The 17,661-nt window shown below is 42.0% G+C and overlaps 1 protein-coding gene and 1 long non-coding RNA gene across 5 annotated transcripts in view; one reads left to right on the forward strand and one right to left on the reverse strand.

Annotated features, from left to right (window-relative positions):
• Positions 1–629: 629 nt before the first annotated feature.
• Positions 630–6,508, reverse strand: LOC120581964 (uncharacterized). Its single transcript, XR_005647409.1, has 3 exons — positions 6,160–6,508; positions 4,721–4,883; positions 630–729 (listed from the first exon to the last, which is right to left on the reverse strand). It is a non-coding gene; the product is annotated as an uncharacterized LOC120581964 (long non-coding RNA).
• A 696-nt stretch (positions 6,509–7,204) lies between these two features.
• The window catches only part of SNRK (SNF related kinase), a 49,513-nt gene continuing 39,056 nt past the window's right edge, over positions 7,205–17,661 (forward strand). For 2 of the 4 annotated variants that reach the window (XM_039837451.1, XM_039837455.1), the window contains exon 1: positions 7,246–7,371. The gene's annotated coding sequence lies outside the window, so the exon portion shown is untranslated. Of the gene's footprint in view, positions 7,372–10,404; positions 10,455–17,661 lie in introns of all 4 variants that reach the window. The other 2 variants (XM_039837452.1, XM_039837456.1) reach the window with 2 other exon arrangements.

Genomic DNA, 17,661 nt, shown 5'->3' on the forward strand with positions numbered 1-17,661 from the left:
TGACAAGCTGAAAAAGATATTTCCAAGCCTCCTTTGGAACTAGGGCTGCTCATACGACACACTGCTGGCCAATGAGATATACGTAAAAGTTGATGGGATTTCCAGGGAATCTTCAGGTGAACAGGCTCTGCGGGCCATGCCCCGAACGTCTTCCTAAGGGCACCGAAGGGTCTTGGTCATTCCAAATGTCCACGTCATTCAACAAATACTTACTGAGCACTTACTACAAGTTGGGCACATGCTGATTAGCTGTGTTACAGATTCAGATGTCCCAGGGCCAGGCCTGTAATTGGATGCAGGCCCGGGATGAAGGACAAGAGCAGACGCACTGGAGGACCTAGACCCTGGCTAACAAAGATACTGGGGAAAGCCATTGGTCATCTATAGCAGATGGTTTGACATGGGAGAAATGCAAATCTCAAGTTGCAAGGTCTTCCCATTTTTCAAGAGAAGCCAGAAATCTTGATTTTTATTTATTTTTTTATTTTTCAAAATTTACTCTGCCATGAGGCAGGACTTCTAGCTGTGGCAGAGAAAACTAGACAAAGTTGGTGTTATTAGTTTCCTATTGCTATGTAACAAATTACTATAAATTTAGCAGCTTAATCGACACATATTTATTAACTCGCAGTTTTGTAGGTCAGAAGCCCAGGCAGACTTTACTGGGTTCTCTGCTCCACGTCTAACAAGGTTCAAATCAAGGTACTAGCTGTATCAGGCTCTTAGCATCTGAAAATTAGTTAAGGCGAAATACAGTATTGATATAATAAAGTCCGAAACCTATAACGGTCAGATCAAAACATGCAGAAAAAACATTTGGCAAAAGCAGGTACTCATTCATGATAAAACTCTCAACAAAACTTTCAAACTACGAACATAAGGACATTTTCTCAAACAGCTAAAAAAAAGCATCTATGAAAAATCTACAGTAAACATCATACTTAGTGGTGAAAGACTAAAGGCATTTTCCATAAGTTTGAGAACAAAACAAGGATGTTCACTCTCGCCACTGCCAGTCAATATCCTACTGGAAATTCCGATCTGTCAAGATGACAAGAAAAAGAAATTAAAGCCATCCAAACTGGAGAAGAAAAAATAAAACTGTCTATTTACAGTTGATATGATCCCATATTTGGAACATCCTAGTGAATCTAAAAAAAAAACTAATAAATAAAAACGTCACAAGATACAAAAGTCAATACATCTATACACTGATAATGAACAATCTAAAAATGAAATGAAGAAAACAAAGCAATTCACAATAGTACTAAAAAGAATAAAATAGCTAAAAATAAACATAACAAAAGATGTGTAAGATCTAAAATTATAAAACATTGTTGACAAAAAAATTTAAAAATCTAAATAAATGGGGACATATATCATGTTTATAAATTGACTCATTATTGTTAAGATGGCAACTCTTCCCAAATTGACCCATATATATAACACAATACCATGTAAAATCCCTCCCCAATTTTTTAATAGAAATTAACAAGTTGATCCTAAAATTTACATGGAAATGTAAAATACCTAGTATAACAAAACTATTTTGAATAAAAACAACATAGTTGGAGGACTTATTCTACCCATTTTCAAAACTTACTATAAAACAATAGTAGTTAAGACTGTGCCACAATGGTATAAGGATAGACAGATGCGTCACCGGAAATGCATAGAAAGTTCATAAAATCCTTACACTTATGGTAAATTGATTTTCAACAAAGGTGCCAAGGTGTTTCAATTGGGATATGATGCTCTTTTGGGCAAATGGCTTTGGGACAATTGGCTATCCATATACAAAAAATAAATTATTTGTTAAAATTAACCCTTATTTTACAACACGTATAATAATTAACTCAGGATGGATTCTAGACTTCCATGTCAAATTGAAAACTATAAACTTGAAAAAACACAGAAAAAAATATTTGTGACTTTGGCTTAGGCCAAAATTTCTTAGATATGACACCAAAAACACAATTCACACAAAAAAAATTTCAATACATCGGAATTCATCAAAATTCAAAACTTTGGCACTTCCAAATATGTTAAACTATGAAAAAATGAAAAACAGCCTGGGAGAAAATATCTGCAAATCATATATCTACTTATAACAAAAAATATTATAATTCAACGAGACAAACAACCCCATTAAAAATGAGCAAGAGATTTGAATAGAGTTTTCACCAAAGCAGACAAATGAATGGCTAAAAGCACATGAAAAGATGACCAACATCGTTAGTCATTTGGGAAATGCAATTTAAAATCACGATAAGACACCACTACACACTTATTAGAATAGCGCTAATCTAAAAGTCTAATAATGCCAAATGTTGGCAAGGATGTAGAGAAACTAGAACCCTCATACGGTGTTGGTGGGAATGTACACTTCAAGAAATAAATTGTCAACGTAGAGTAATGACAAGATCCAACAACTCCACCTAGCAATGTATGTAAATATTCATAGCGGCATTATCCATAATAGCAAAAATCTGGAAATAAATGAAATGTTCACCACTTGGTGAATGCATAAAGAAAACCTGCTGTGTCTACATAATGGAATGCTCCTTAGCAATAAAGAGGAATGAACTACCGATACGTGCTACAACACGGATAAACAATCTGTGTGAAAGAAGCAAGACACGAAAGACTATACATTGTATGATTTCTTTTATACAACATTTCTAGCAAAGGTAAATCTATAGAGATGGAAAACGAATCATTGGTTGCTGAGGACTGGAGATTAGAGTGTAACTGACTGCAAATGCATACGAGAAATCTTTTTGGGAGTGAGGGAAATATTCTAAAATTGGATTGGGGTGATGGTTGCACAACTATAAATTTACTAAAAATCACTCAGTTACCATGTATTATGGGTGAACTTTCTGGTATGCAAATTACAACTCGATAAAACTGTTAAACAAAAAAATTAAATCTCCCTACTTTCAAAAATAAAAAAAATGAAATTGTACTATTTGCAATGACATGGATAGACCTAGAGGGTATCAGGCTGAGTGAAATAAGTCCAACAGAGAAAGATAAATAGCGTATGATTTCACTAACATGGGGAATCTAACGAATAAAAGAAACAAAATAAATAAAAACAGACTCACAGATACAGAGACCAAACTGGTGATTGCCAGGGGGAAGAGGGTTTGGGTGGGGCGGGGGGCTGGATGAGAAAGGTGAAGGGATGAAGAAATACACATCAGTAGTTACAAAACAGCCACAGGGATTCGGAGTATAGCATAGGCTATACACTCAATATTATTGTAATGGTGGAGCATAGTGTCAGATGGGTGCTAGAGTTATGGGGGCTACGTGGATTGTATAAATGTCTAACTTTTTTAAATTTAAAATTAAAAAATGAAAAAAAAAGCACAGACATGACAATCTAGAAAATGAGAAGATGGGAAAAAGCTCTATAAAAAAAAAAATCAAATCTCCTAATTTTCAAATATTCTCAACTAATTCAAATTCTTAAAAGGACGTATGTGGAAAAAAAAAAAAAACCCAAGTCTGTAGTGCAAGCCGTTGGGTTACGTGCTTGCAACCTCAGTGTTAAGTGGCATGAATAGAAATTTGAATTAAAAAAAGCCTTGTCCCCCAAGAGTTTAAGATGCAACGGGAAAAAATGGAACAGTAAAAACAGTTACAAAACCCTATGGTATTTTATGTCAGTCACACCTCAATAAGAAGATGCCCTATGATAAATATAAGAGGATTGTACAGCTGTGGGTCCGAGAACTCCTGGCTCTGACTGGGCTGGGGTGGGGGCACCACAGAGGAGGTGACACGGGAGCTGGTCTTTGAAGCCTAAGTAGAAATTCAGGAGATCACGAAGTGTAGGAAATGGAGAAAAGGGGTAGGTGACATTTCCAGGCAGAGGGAACAGAATGTGAAAAAGCAATTTTCTTTTCAGGGAGGCTGGAGACATGGTGCACGTGGAGAATAGAAAGTGCAGGAAAGAAAGGCAGGAGCCAGGTCGCCAGGGGCTTGGCAGACTGTGTTAAAGTCTTTGGACAAAGGGTGAAGCAGGATTTATTTGTTGGAGGAACATAGGCATGCTTCTTTTGGCCTTAATTAAACTTTGTATATCTTGGCAACATCATATGGCACTCATTTAAAAAGTATTTATTAATATACTGCTTCCCATGTGCCAGGCACTGTTCTAATAATCGATATAGATTTACTTAATCCCATCAACAGTGGTTCTCAAACTCTAATCTGTATCTGAATCACGTGGATGTCTTCTTAAAACAGAGAAACCACAGTTTCTGATTTAGTAGGTCTGGAGCAGAGCCCAAGGATTTGCATTTCAATCTAGTTCCCAGAAGCTGATGCCGCTGGTCCAAGGAGCACACTTTGAGAAACACTGCTTTACACCAACCTTATAAGAAATTATCATTATCATCACTATCATTCTCACTTTACAGAGGAGGAAACAAAGAGAAGTTTGAGCGACCTGCCCAAGGCCATACAGCTCTTAATGGTGGAGCTGGGATTTAAGGCCAGGCAGTGTCTGCCATGCCTTCTAGTTCACAGGTTGCAAACAAGCAGAGTTAATGGCTGGCATTTGGGAATCCTTATTTGCAACTATCAAAAATTCTCTCTCTCTCTCTCTCTCTCTCTCTCTCTCTCTCTCTCACTACTACACACACACACACACACACGCACAGAGGCCTTAACTGACATCTGAGATAAACGAGTTAGAGATACAAACTGATGCCAAGGGGGTGGTGAGGGAAAGTCATCGAAGAATTCTTTAGGCCATTCCAATGAAGTAATATTTTGGTCACACTGGGATGAAGCCAGGATTAGAAATGCACAAGTATCAATGTACAAGTATAAAATGACCACTTAAATATGTACAAGGAACTCATCACCTAAATGTCACAAGTCAAAACTGTACATGAATACTCAATATCTGTTATTTTAAATACATTAAATTATGAAAACTAACAATATCTAAAGATAATGCCTGCTTTGTTTTTTTTTTTGGGAGTGGGGCAAGACGAAAATTCTTTCATAAATCTGCTTGCTTTTCACATCTTGATCTAATTTGTAGCATCTCCCTGGTTTTCTTCCAATAAACAACTTCTTCTTTTAAATTAGTGGCATTATTTATTTTCGAGAGCTGAATTACAGAGACTGTAATAAAAGCCTGCATGCTCCATCTTGTTTTGTAGAGTGCTGTATATCTAATTAAAGCTTCCTACCAGTCCATAAAAAGACCTAACATTAAAAAAGCAGTTTGTCTTGGAGACAGCCCCAGGGCAGACTAGAGAAGGGGTTTCTTCATTACCAATGAACACATTTGCTTAAATTCAAAGTTAAGTAATAGTATATTAATTTATACTGGAATATTTTAAAATATTGCCTAAGCACAATCAGATCACGTTACCACATTTATGGTGTGGAACTGAAAATGGATCATGTTCTTGTCAGCAGCACTCCAGCTTCTCAAGAAACACTGGGGATGAATAAATGATTTACCACATGGCCAGTACTGCATCCCTTTCTCTGGAAGAGAATTGGAGCTGACTTGACTTAAATCAACTTATTCTGTTCCTTTTCATTGTTTTGCTATTCTTATGCCCTTGTTTTCCTTACGTTCAAAACCTGAGTTACACGCAGTTGGAAGACAGTTGTCTTCCAACGGCTTATCTATTATGACCATTGTTCTGCGGTTATTGTTCTATCTCAGGGGCTACAGAACTGGTGGTGGAAGCCTTCAACCACTGGCATTCTCCTGTGAGACCATAAGAGTGGTATTTTCCCCCTTTACTTGGCTGCAGGGTTCCCTGAATAGTGATCTTTCCCTGAGAGAAAAAGTGCATAACTTTCCAGCTTTCCAGGAACAAAGGAACAAATTGCACAAAACCAGTTAGGAGCTCTTTAACATGCTGCTAGAGTTAGAATGTCACTGTCAAAGTGAGATTATTCTTTCTTGGTCTTTCTAAATCAGAGTGATCCCAGAGTTGGGGCCTTGACTCAGTCTGACGTCCACAGCCTGAGGCTTTCCCCAGCCAATGGTCCATGACCCCACGCTGGGACTTTAGGGTAACTGGGAGTCCTCCTTTAATAGAAAACCTTACGTCGTTACTCGTAGGGTAGCAGCTCCCAACAATCTACTCTTGCTTCCCAAGCATCTTCAGGTACCTGAAGTTGATGCTGTGGAGAGAGTCTAAAGGAAAAGGCTTCTGACATCTGCAGATCAACAGAGACATTTGCTGAAACCAACTAGATTCCTCTTCTCCGTCCAATTTGACCAAACTTGGAGCATCTAAGTAGCATTTTTTGTTTGGTTGGTTTTTGGCTTGTGTCCCTTGCTAGGGGATTTTTCTTAGGGGAGGGGTAGAAAGAAAGGAGAAACAGAAAAACAGAAAGGGAAAAGCAGGTTGGAGAAACCTGGCATCAGACAGGTAGCCTCCTTCCAGGATCGCTGAGCTCCGTTGGGCAGCATGCTTCCACTGCAAAGGTGGGAGGCGGGAGCCCCCTCGCCCGCCCCCGTGGGCCAGCGCTAAGCTCCATTCTGGAGCTGTACATCCAGGGCCACGGTTAATGCCTGGTATGTTTTGAATCCCTGACTTCATATGTTTTAATACTTTCCACGACCTTCGGCCTCTTCACGCGAGGAGGCAGCCTGGCCGGGCGGGTGTCTCCCGCTGACCTTTAACGCCAGCGCTGCGTTCAGATGCTGGGCTTTTTTTCTCCCTTTGTTTAAAAAGCAACAAAATCAAAACTCCTTCAAATTGGGTTCCCAGAGAGAAACTATAGAGGAAAAAAACGCATGTATGATGTATGTATACATATATGTCACTATATATTTATTTACTTTTCTCTCCTTGATTAAACCCGGACGGGAGACAGGGTGAACCTTTCAAAAGGTAAAGTGAGTGCCAGCCCTCGACCCCCTCACCCCCACCCCGCCCCAGGACGCAGAGTCCCGTGCGGATGCGGTGCCTTCCCACCGATTTCCCCCGACAGCTCGCGCCACTTTTCTAGGCCATTGTCCCGAGTCCCTGGAGCGTCCTCCTTCGCCGTTCCCTACCCTCCTTGGGCGCCTCGCCCGCCTCCTACCGCCAGCCACAGCCCAGACTCGCTGGGGTCGGGCGGCTGCCAGGATGCCCTGCAGCAGCGCGCGCGCCAGGCCCGCAGGTGCGCCCCGCCCCGCCCCTGCCGGGCCCCGCCCCGGCGCTCGCGTCACAGTGACGAGCGGCCCGCGCATGCGCAGCGCGGCCCCGCCCCTCCCCGCGGCCGGCCGCCCGCCCGCTTGGTATTATGATTAGCGCTGGGTGCGGGGATTCGGCGGCAGGGAGGGAGTCGTCGGAGCCGCAGCCGCTGCGGACGGACGCCCGCCTGCGGGCCGAGGTAAGGCGGGGGTGCAGATCGCTGCCGGGCGCGGGGCCGCGGGCGGGGGTGCGGGGCCGGCCTCCGCAGCCCAGTGGCCTCCGCCGTTGCGGAGCTGGGCTCCCGAGCCCGGGCGCCCGCCGCAGGCGGAAAGTAAGTTGCGCGCTGCGCGCTCCGCGCTCCCCGCGCTGGCTGCAGCGCGGGCCCGGGCGGATGCGGGCCCCGGGCGGATGCGGGCCCCGGGCCCCGGGCTGCGGCGGCCCGGACCCGGTGCGGCGGCGGCGGCGGCGGCGCGGCGTCGGGGCCCGCGCGGGAGCCGTCACTGCGGCGGCCGGCCGCGGGAGCCCGGAGGCCTTGCCCTTGCAGCCGCGGCGGGATTGCGGCACCTCGGGAGGCGCCCGCATCCCCGCGCCCCGCCCCGGAGCGGGCCGAGTGCGGCGCCCGCCGGGCCGCGAGCCCCAGCCGGGCTCCCCGCGCCCAGCTTCTCCCGTGCAGTGTGTATTCTCCGAATGTGCTTTTCTTTTTCAAACAGATCTGCAAATCTGGCCGCAGCAAGGGGCTTCCTCGGTAAAAATGCAGCCTTACAATAGAATGGGGATATTGTTGTCTGTAGAGAAAGGGCAACGGGGTAAGGAAGGAGGCGCAGTGCCATTCCCAAGGGAGAACTAGAATTTTTTTTTTTTTTCAGATTGGGAAACCTCTGTTCTTTTCCGTAGTCATCGCCTGTTGATTTCTTTCTGGACCATTTTATAAAAACCTTCTTACCTTTTACTTGGACTTGAGATCCAAGAAAGTGACAGCCTTTTATCCTGGGCGGGGAGGGGGGTGATGTCCTGGAGCTGTGCTAATCCTGACAGTTGGGTCAAATACAATCCAGTAGCTTCGTAGAGAGTTCAGTTCAAGTCCAGTATTTGGGGGGGGAATTTAGCGGTAGGGTTCTTAAATCTGTACATGCCTGTGGATATAAGACTTCTCAGGCTGTCAAGTTACTTTTTTTCGCCTTCCATTTAGCTGAGTGCATTCTCAGTCTTAGGAGCAAGTGTTCAAGCTGACTTATGCCTTTCACATTTTATAGTGACGGGTGAACCATGACTTGCAAGTGATGGAACTGTAGATGTTGGGCGTCCTGTTAAATTTCTATCATATTCCTATCAAACGTCAGGTTCCTCAGTTTGGGTTCCTTGTACAGAGTTGGGACGCTATCAATCTAATTTATCAGACGGTTATTGGTGTACTTTAATGCCTGAGGTTGTCAAGGCTTATGTAATCACTTTGTTAATTTATAATCTTGTTCCATTGCTTTCCAGATTTATAAAATCATTCCCTTAAGGAAATCTGTCTTCAACGTCTGCTTAAATATTTCTCTTGGAATAGGATTTCAGAAGAGGAATGTACTGTGCAAGTGATGATTAAAGCATACTAATTAGACAAGTTACTTTTAAAAAATTGATTTTTTTATCTGACTTTAATTTTTCCTATTAGGAAGACAGATGACATTCCCATTTTACAGACCTAGTAATGAGAGAAATTACATGGCATTCCCAAGGTCGTGTATGGAAGCAGTGTGGTAATTGCAAATCAAGTGCACAGTGTTAACTTTTCTTAATATTTAATAGTCCATCTTCAAGGTTTTCCAGGCAGGAACTTTGAGTGTTTTTAAAAAATCTTGCCGTTTTTAAAATTTACACAGTTTTTATTTTATTTCGTACACAAAAAATTACTGTCGCTCTGTTAGGTTTTTACTGTTCTGAGTAAATTTTTCTATATTACAGTAAGACCCTTTCGTTTAAAACATACGAAAACTCAGAAGTTATACTACTTTTTAGTTTTCTAGAACAGCAATATAGATGGGGAATTTAAGGTTCAAGTTTAATCCCATTATCCTAAAATGAAGGCTTTTAAATGTTCCTATTAAAATTGAAGGGCATTCATGATATTTTTACTGGTTGCAGGAAATACTGTTTGTCTAAACTTTACTGTGGGTGTTTCTCTTCATATGGAAAGTGAAACTAAATAGAAAAAAAAAAGCTATTTATTTTTAGAGACATTGAGCAACCATGGTTCTAAGCTTTGATATAAATAAGACATGATTTCTTCACTATAGCAGCACGTCTGAGCCTAGGAGCTCGTTACACTGCCCAGGAAGAAAAGGGTACTTCCCACATGGTCAGAATGTTAGGAATTAAAAAACACCGGTGGGGAACTCTAAAGACTTGATTTAACTGGATGCCAGTTGTTTGCTTAACAACCAAAAGATAGAGTTTTTAGCCAATATGCTTTTATAGGAAAACTATTATTGAGAATTTAGGTTCTTTCCAGCTTGCATGTATATGCAGATAAATTGTTAGAGCAACTTAGGTGGAAAAGTTGAGTGGATTCTAGCAACTTTGAAGGTACATGTAACCTATGATCAGTCATTTATTCATGGAGCCTTCGTGTGTCTGCTTTTGGGGCTTTGGGTTAGGGGATAACAATTGGAAGGAGCTTACAGGCTACTGGGGACACTGAGGTAGACAGTAACCGTAGGGTCTGGTGAATTCTCTGGTGAGACATAGACAAAACCCTTCAGAAACACAGAAAAGGAGACAAGGAATCTGACTGGGGAATGCTTCCCAGAGGAGGTGATGTTGAACTGCTCTTGAAGGACAGGTGGAGTTCCCAGGCAGAGAGGAGGAGAAAGGGCTCAGGGAGTTCAGAGAGGATGAGAAGACAAGGTCAAGTGGTGGAAGAAGAACTTAGAGCCAAGTGGATGAAAAGAGGTAGAGACATGGTTCTAAGCTTGGTATTTTGTTTTAGTCTGGGAAGAGCTGATGTAAAATCTCTCAGCCTTAATGGCCTTATGAGTGAACACTGGAACGTCTGCACTGGATGATCGGAGCTACATTATTCCTGCTGCGGATCATTTTCTCATCTGTTTTTCTGTACATCATCTTTGAGTAGAGACCCTGTATCTTATGGGAAACCATTTCTTGCTGGTGGGCTGGGAGGAACCTGTCTAAAGAGGATTTCTGCTCTACCTCCCCTGAACGTTTATTTCTCTGCTGTCACTTCCAGAGCCTCCTGAGATTCTGCTTTGGCACCTGCAGCATTTGGTCTCTGCTCAGGTAGGCTCTTCCATGACACATCAGGCCTCATTCCCTCTCCTTCCTTGTTGTGTCGTATGCCCCAGACTGCTGCTATGTGGCTACTCAGTAGTTACTTCAAAGTCGGAGGGCATTGTCTGCCTATGTGCTGTGACGTTTTTAAGTTCTGGAGTGTCTCCAGCCTCAAAGCAAGATCGGATCTGTTTGTCCTTCTAAACACGTACTCCTTCAACTGCATATTGGCCCGAAAATGTAGGTTATGAAATCAGTTCTCCAAAAGTGTGGGTTATAGGACATGTAACTGGTCAAATCATAGCCTCACTGGGCCTTGGTTCCTCAGTTGTTGACATGCAGTTATCTTTCTCAAAACCAAAAGACTGTCAGCTCCGCGAAGGCAAAGACCACTTCTTTGATTTCTACATCCCCAGTCCAGAGACAGCCTCGGGCATAGTCAGTGTGCCCAGGAAGAAACAAAACATCTGAACTTTAGTTTGTTGATTTTATTAGGCTATTAATAGAAACCATACCCATTTTAACACAGCTGGGTTGGATTTAAATTGTTTTGCATTCAGAATTTTAGAAGTAAAAGCAGTATAGAGCTACCCAACACTGACATGTAGTAGATGCTCAGGAAATGTCTGTTTCTGTCCTGTACTCCTGGCCTGAGTGAATGTCTCCACCTCTTACCACTCTCCACTGGTGTCATCGTAGATTTCCCTCTGCTTTGCCCCCTGTGCATTGAGTTCTCGGATTCTACTTCCTCGGTGTGTCTCCTCCATTATATCTTCATCATCGCCGCTCTCATTTTTAAATCTTAAGTCTTCATTTGCCTGAACCATTTTCAGTTGTCTCCTGTCTCCCAGCTCTAGCCTTGTCTTTCTAGTCTGATCTTCCCTTGGCTGCCAGAGTGGTTGGTTTAACTGCCATCTCTGATTGCTGCTCCTCTGCTCAGGACTCTTCTTTGTCAGCTCTCATTTGTTCATTTAGTAAAATGTATCTGTATGTTCGAGGTTGATGCTGTACTCTGCAGGCCCTGGGATACAGAGCTGAATAAAACGGACGTGGGCCTTACACGGACCGAATTTACTATTTAGTCTCCTGGGGGACCCAGATTATTAATCCCACGATCACACAAATAATTATATAACCACAGCCATGATAAGGGCCGTAACGGAAAAGGACGTGGTGCCACGAGAGGGCACAGGATGCCCGTGTGCAGGGGTGTGGGGAGAAGGTGGTGGTCGGGAAGGTGACCTTTCCGCTGGGCCCTAAAGCCCGGGCAGGCTAGCCAGACCTGTGGACTGTCACCTGATTTGCACAGCATACAGGCCCTTGCCTCCCTGTCTGACCTTGTCTGCTATGCTCTGCATGTGTCTCTGTCCCGGTCGCTCTAAGCTCTCTCGGGCGTCTCCTGGAAAGACTTTCTCCACCGTCACCGTTTCAGTTCTTAGATCGAACACAAAATGAATTTCTCTGAGATGCCTCCTTCGAACTCCCCAAGGCAGATTCAGGGAAGAGACACCTCTTCTGATATGTCTGTTCCTAAGAGATTGTAAACACCTTGAGGCAGAGACCTTCCCAGTATGTCCAGTAGAGATGCTTAGGAGCAGTTTGTTCAGCCAATTAGAGGCGAGGGTGCTGATCCCAGAATGAAATGGGGAGCTAAGCGCGTGGCCCTTCTCAGATAGCAGGCTCTCCCGGGAGGGAGGCCAGTTCTGAAGAGCTGTGGAAAAAATCTTTGTGTGATTTTGACCCCACTCACACCATGCCCATAGATGCTGTCCCATTTAGCTTTCAGTAACACTCCGAGGTGGCGATTATCTTGGTTTTATAAAGACTGTGCCTGTAGAAGTCTAGTAACTTGTGGGGCTCCAGATCCTGCAGTTGATGCTCTTCCCACTGCATTTTGATTATTTTTAAAGTGTACCTCCACGGCAAAATGGCAAGAAAAGTGGGCCACATGGTACTCTGAAATGCAGCATCTTAGGGTGTTGTTCCCTCCCCCTGTACACACACACCTTTTAGGCTGTTGTGTTCATATTGCACAACTAGGGGAAAATGTTTGAATAACACATCGAACGGGGTTTACTATTCAGCCGTGTTGGTTCTTCTGTATCAGAGAGGTTATGTTTTAGATGTTGTAAGTATAACTTGTCTAGATAAAGTTTGTTTTATTTATTTATATTTTTTCAATTACAGCTGACATACAATATATTAGTTTCAAATGTGCAACGTAGTGATGATAGATATTTATATACCTTACAAAGTGATCACTCAGATAAGTCTAGCGCCCACCTGACACTATACATAGTTGTAGTTGTTACAATATTGTTGACTATGTTCCCTATGTTGTACTTTACATCCCTGTGAGATAGAGCTCATTTTAGATTTAGAACATTGTGTTAACATATTTGTGGACAGACTCTGAAGCCGGAGTATACTGTATTCATGGGTCCCTTTTTAAAATAGTTAAAATATTATACAGCCTTTTTATTTAGCAGTGGACAAAAGCAGAACGATTGAATTTTAAAGTAAAATTTAGCTTTCTGTTTTACCTCATTTTGTACAGGTTAGACAGTTCTCTCTTTATTGGCATAAGGTATTATGAGTGCTCCTGAAGACATTTTGAATGAGAATTTTCAGCCTGCAGGTTTAGGAACTGATTTTATCCTTTGCCTCTCCTATTTTATGAGTATTTGCTAATCCTCTTGTGAAGGAAAATCCTTTTTCAGAAACAAATGGAGAGAATGTAATTTGCAAAGTACATTAAAATTGCAGTTTTGGAAAGGGTGAAGTTTTTAAACAGAAAACAACCTCCCTAAATCTTACCTGACTTACGTACTTGGTGTTGGCTGTCCTTTGCCACTGGGAAGGAATCTTGCCATCACAAAATTGTTTGCAAACTCTAAAGGTGAAGTTATTTTCAAGGTGCCATTCCATTTTTAGATGACCAGTAATTACCTCAGTCTGTCTTTTGAATGGTTATTTGGCTATAACTTCCTTTCTCAATTTAAAAAGCAGTTTCTAAACATTTCGAAAAGCCTTTAATGGAATTTTTTCGTTAATAATGTTTATCAGGTGAGTCCTTGGTGGCGGTGGGAATTTCCTCCTTTTAATTAATTGCTGAGGCAGGTAACTTGCATAGCACGTCAGAATTGGAGGAACAACAGAAATGTCAAAATAGATTTCTTTTAGTGCTGTCGTTTCCCTGGGAATTAGAAGGGCAAGGTCAAAGGGAAGCATTATCGTAGAGAAAGACGCAGGGCCCTGGCCTCAGTGGACCCGGAGTCCAGTCTAGGCGGCTCCTACCTGGGTGTAGCACTGGAGCCAAGAAAGTCTTGAACCCCTTTGACCTCGCTTTCTCATATGTAAAATGGGTGTGATACTTCTATTATATCGTTGGTTCTGAGGAATAAATGACATAACAGCGTAAAGAGTCTAGTACATACGTAGATGCCCAGTTATTAAATTGTTCACTCTTTTTTGAGACTGGCATTAAAACAAAACTGAAATTCTAAATTGAGCATGTGTGGTAGTAAAAGACGGTTTTAAAATTTGAAACAAGACAGTGAAAAGTCACACGTGGTTTTGCCGTAGGACTCATTTCTCTATAAACCGATGTAGGTCAGTAGTAGATTTTTAGGAAAGTAGTATGGATGATAATGAGAGAGATCTGACACGTCACAACAAAACAGAACTTGATGTTCTATGGAACTTTAAAGTGAACAGTGAACTTTCTAATGGGTTCGGATTCTCCCGGGGCCTCATTCTTATGTCGCTTTCACGTTAACGATGGCGTCCTCTCCTGTCCACGCCGCATATCAGCTACGACGAGACGCCGCCTCTTTAATGACACTTTAATTGACCTTCAGTATAATTCAAAGATAGATATATGGTGAATTATTTAGTATGGCAAGTTTTCCATTAGCTTTGAGTAGGTAAGAGTTCATCGCAGTTGTCTCAATGGGGAGCCATTAGGTATTTTTCAGGATCAGCCTTCTTGACCCCACTGACCTTACCTTGCTTCTACCCCAGATCATAACTTCACCCAAACTGGTGTCCTCCTTTCCCCAGCCAGCCCGCCAGCCCGGCAGCCATGTGTACTCTCGGATGCCTACTTCCCCCACTTTCGGGAATGGTGTTCCCCTACTTCCTGCGGGAGGTGAGCCCTGCTCTGTGGGCTGCCCCCGTCCTGCCCGTAGTCTCCTCTGCTCTTCCTTTGACATGCCTGGCCTAAGCTAACTGGTATAATTATTTATCATACGTAGAAAACTTATTCATAAGATTCTAGAAAGATTCTGGAGGACAGGGACTGCGTCGTGTCCTACACAACTAGAGCTCAACTATTCGCTAATGAAAATAGACTCTGTTCTGTTCTCTGTCCCTTCCTCAGCCTGAAGGAATTGTTCCCCAAGGGAAGCAAAATATTCCTTTGAATATGTCTCGTTTGTTAAGATAACGTAAGTAGGCTTTAGACAACATAGGTTCAGGGAAATCGGTTTATTTCATAGATCCCAATGGAAGAGTAAATGGAATGACTAATTATGTATAAAGTTGAATTTTTAATAACCTCCACCTTTCCTAGATTTTAAAAGCAGCACACATTCACTGCCAAAAATTTGAAAAGAACAGAAAAGCATAAAGAGAAAAAAAATTCTATAATTTTATCAATACAGACAAATTATATACTTTAAAACAATTGAATCATATACCATGAAATTTGGTCTGTGAATTTTTTTGCTTATTGGACTCAGATGTCATGAAATTTGGTGTGTCAGTTTTTTTACTTATAGGAATCATAGGCTATGACATTTGGTATGTGAATTTTTTTACTTTATTACGAGAATTTCCCCATGAGATTAAATAACCTCAGAACACAGCAGCATACTGTGATTTAACCATTTCCGTATTTGTAGACCTTTTATGTTTTTTCTGATTTTTCTTTGCGTATATAAATATCACTGAACATTGTTATATAAATATATATATATAAATCTTTGTCCATGTCTTTATTTCATTAAGACATAAATCTGGTAGTAAGATTATTAAATCAAGGGTATTAATTATTTTAAGGCTCCTGATACATACACTGCCAGATCGCTTTTCAGAAAGGTCATTTGTAGTCCCAGAAGGGTAAAAGAATCCCCAAATGATTCTGTCTTTTCAGGCAAAGTCGGTGAAATGTTGGGTGCCAGTATTTTTGTGTATGGATTAGTTTATTTTTTCTGTTCCAACATTCCTTTTGGACCATATTTTAATGACCACCTTTGTCACAAAATCAGGAGGGGTGAAAAGATGATAGGGAGTCAAAAGGAGTTGTGACAGTTTCAGAAAAGCTTTGGAAGAGAGGTTTAGATTATTTTTTAATTCTCCATAACTTCCAATTTATATTCTGTTTTCCTGGCAAAGAAGTAATTGTGGGTTGACTTTATTTATTTTGGAGTAATTTCTACACACTGGCTATTACTGAAGTCAGTATTTGTTTTGTGAGCACTTTATACTAGGGCTGTCACCATACTAATAATTTTTAAGGCTCACTTACCCTTAGGTAGACATAGTGACATGCTTAGCATTTTTCATCACTTTAACGAGAGGCAATTCTGTTCAGGAATTTGAACTTCTCATCTGTGCTGTTGGTCCAGGTTTTGTGGCTTGGATGTTAATAACCCCTTTCTCTCTACAAATATTAAGTACTATTCTACGTCAGTTAATAAATCGCTTGACTCCTGAATACATTCAAGCTCCATGGTGTATCCTGGACTATAATCTGTTTTACTTAAAGGAAATTAAGATTACTTAAACCAGCACTTCAAAGGCTCGATCTGTATCGGCAACCTAATCGCTGCCTCGAGGGGCTGGAGCAGGCTTGTCAGCCCGGCTTTCCTGGTCACCTCAACGGCCCTGAGTCCATTAACATTGACAATGTGGAAGAAAACTTTCAGAACGTACTTTATTAGGCAGTTAGTTACCTTTCATTGGAAAATAGCCCCTTCGTCATTTGGAGGTACCATTTTGGCTATTAGGATCTTCCTTGTAAGAAATAGTTGACTTTAACCTTTTAATTTGTAGTTCCCATCTAAATTCCATCCAGTGACTGCAGACACTACAGGGTGACCACATAGCATTAGTCAACCAGTTCAGTGAAAAACGGGCCGTCCGTGACCTAGACCTGTTTCCTATTTGTGGTTTTTTTCATCTTCGATTTATAGCTTACTTGATAACTGCCAGGTGGAGGAGTGCTATTCTAGAAATATGGACTATTGTTTACTTTGGGTAAAGGGAAGAGCAGCGGTGACCGCATGGTAAGGTGGTTTTTTGTTGTTGGTTTTTTTTTTTTGGAGACATTGATTTTCCTGGAGGATTTAGTCTACTGTCTTCTTTTCAGCTTATGCCATTTTCGTTATAGATATCTTTGAAATTTCAGCAGTAAGGTCAGGTTGGTAATACTCATTGAGAGAACGTTAGTTCCTCCATTTAAGTTGGCTTTTCTATAAACATACAGTTTAATTTGATATTTCCCATGAGTAAGAATTACAGTTTTCATTCTTTGATATTTGTAGAAGATACAGGATAATTTCCATGTGTAAGAAGCTTAAATATAGTTTCAGGGTGGCTTTGCAAAAGCTCATCTTTTAGTTGTTTGTATGAGAGGGCCTGGATTTTTTTTTTTTTTTTAAAGCATGTAATTTGGGAGGTTTGGGCACATTTGAATATTGGAGGGCGGATTTTGTGGGGACGATTATAATTTCCCACACAAAACGTGGGGCGGCCGCAGAAGTGGCCTGATTTTCGCACACGCCCTTTTACGTTCAACCCTCTTCTTCCCCGGGCGGTGGCTTGGTGCCTAACGGTCCAGGCAGAGCCGGCTTCGCTCAGCGTGCCGTTTTTTTTTTTTGTTTTTTTGTTTTTTTGTTTTTTTGTCCTCCCCTCTCCCGGAGCAGGTGTGAGTGGAAGACGTTCATCTGATGCACGGACCACACCGCAGTGGTGGCGATGTCAGTGCAAAGTTAAAAGTGAATTTTGACAAGAATAACAGGGCGAATTCTAGAACGACAGTAGGTTTAACAGAGGCTGGTTCTACAACTGTTTTCAGCAGCTTGCAAAATGTGTGTGGAGCCGCCCACGCTTCCTTCCTCTTCCCCAGCCACACCCGCCCGGTGCTTCTGCTCTCTCAGCTGGGAGCACATCAGGCTGTTCTTGCCACACACACTGGCACTTGTTTCTCACA

The sequence above is a fragment of the Pteropus medius genome, unplaced genomic scaffold (assembly GCF_902729225.1).
Source record: "Pteropus medius unplaced genomic scaffold, Ma_sr-lr_union100, whole genome shotgun sequence".
Taxonomy (NCBI): domain Eukaryota; kingdom Metazoa; phylum Chordata; class Mammalia; order Chiroptera; family Pteropodidae; genus Pteropus; species Pteropus medius.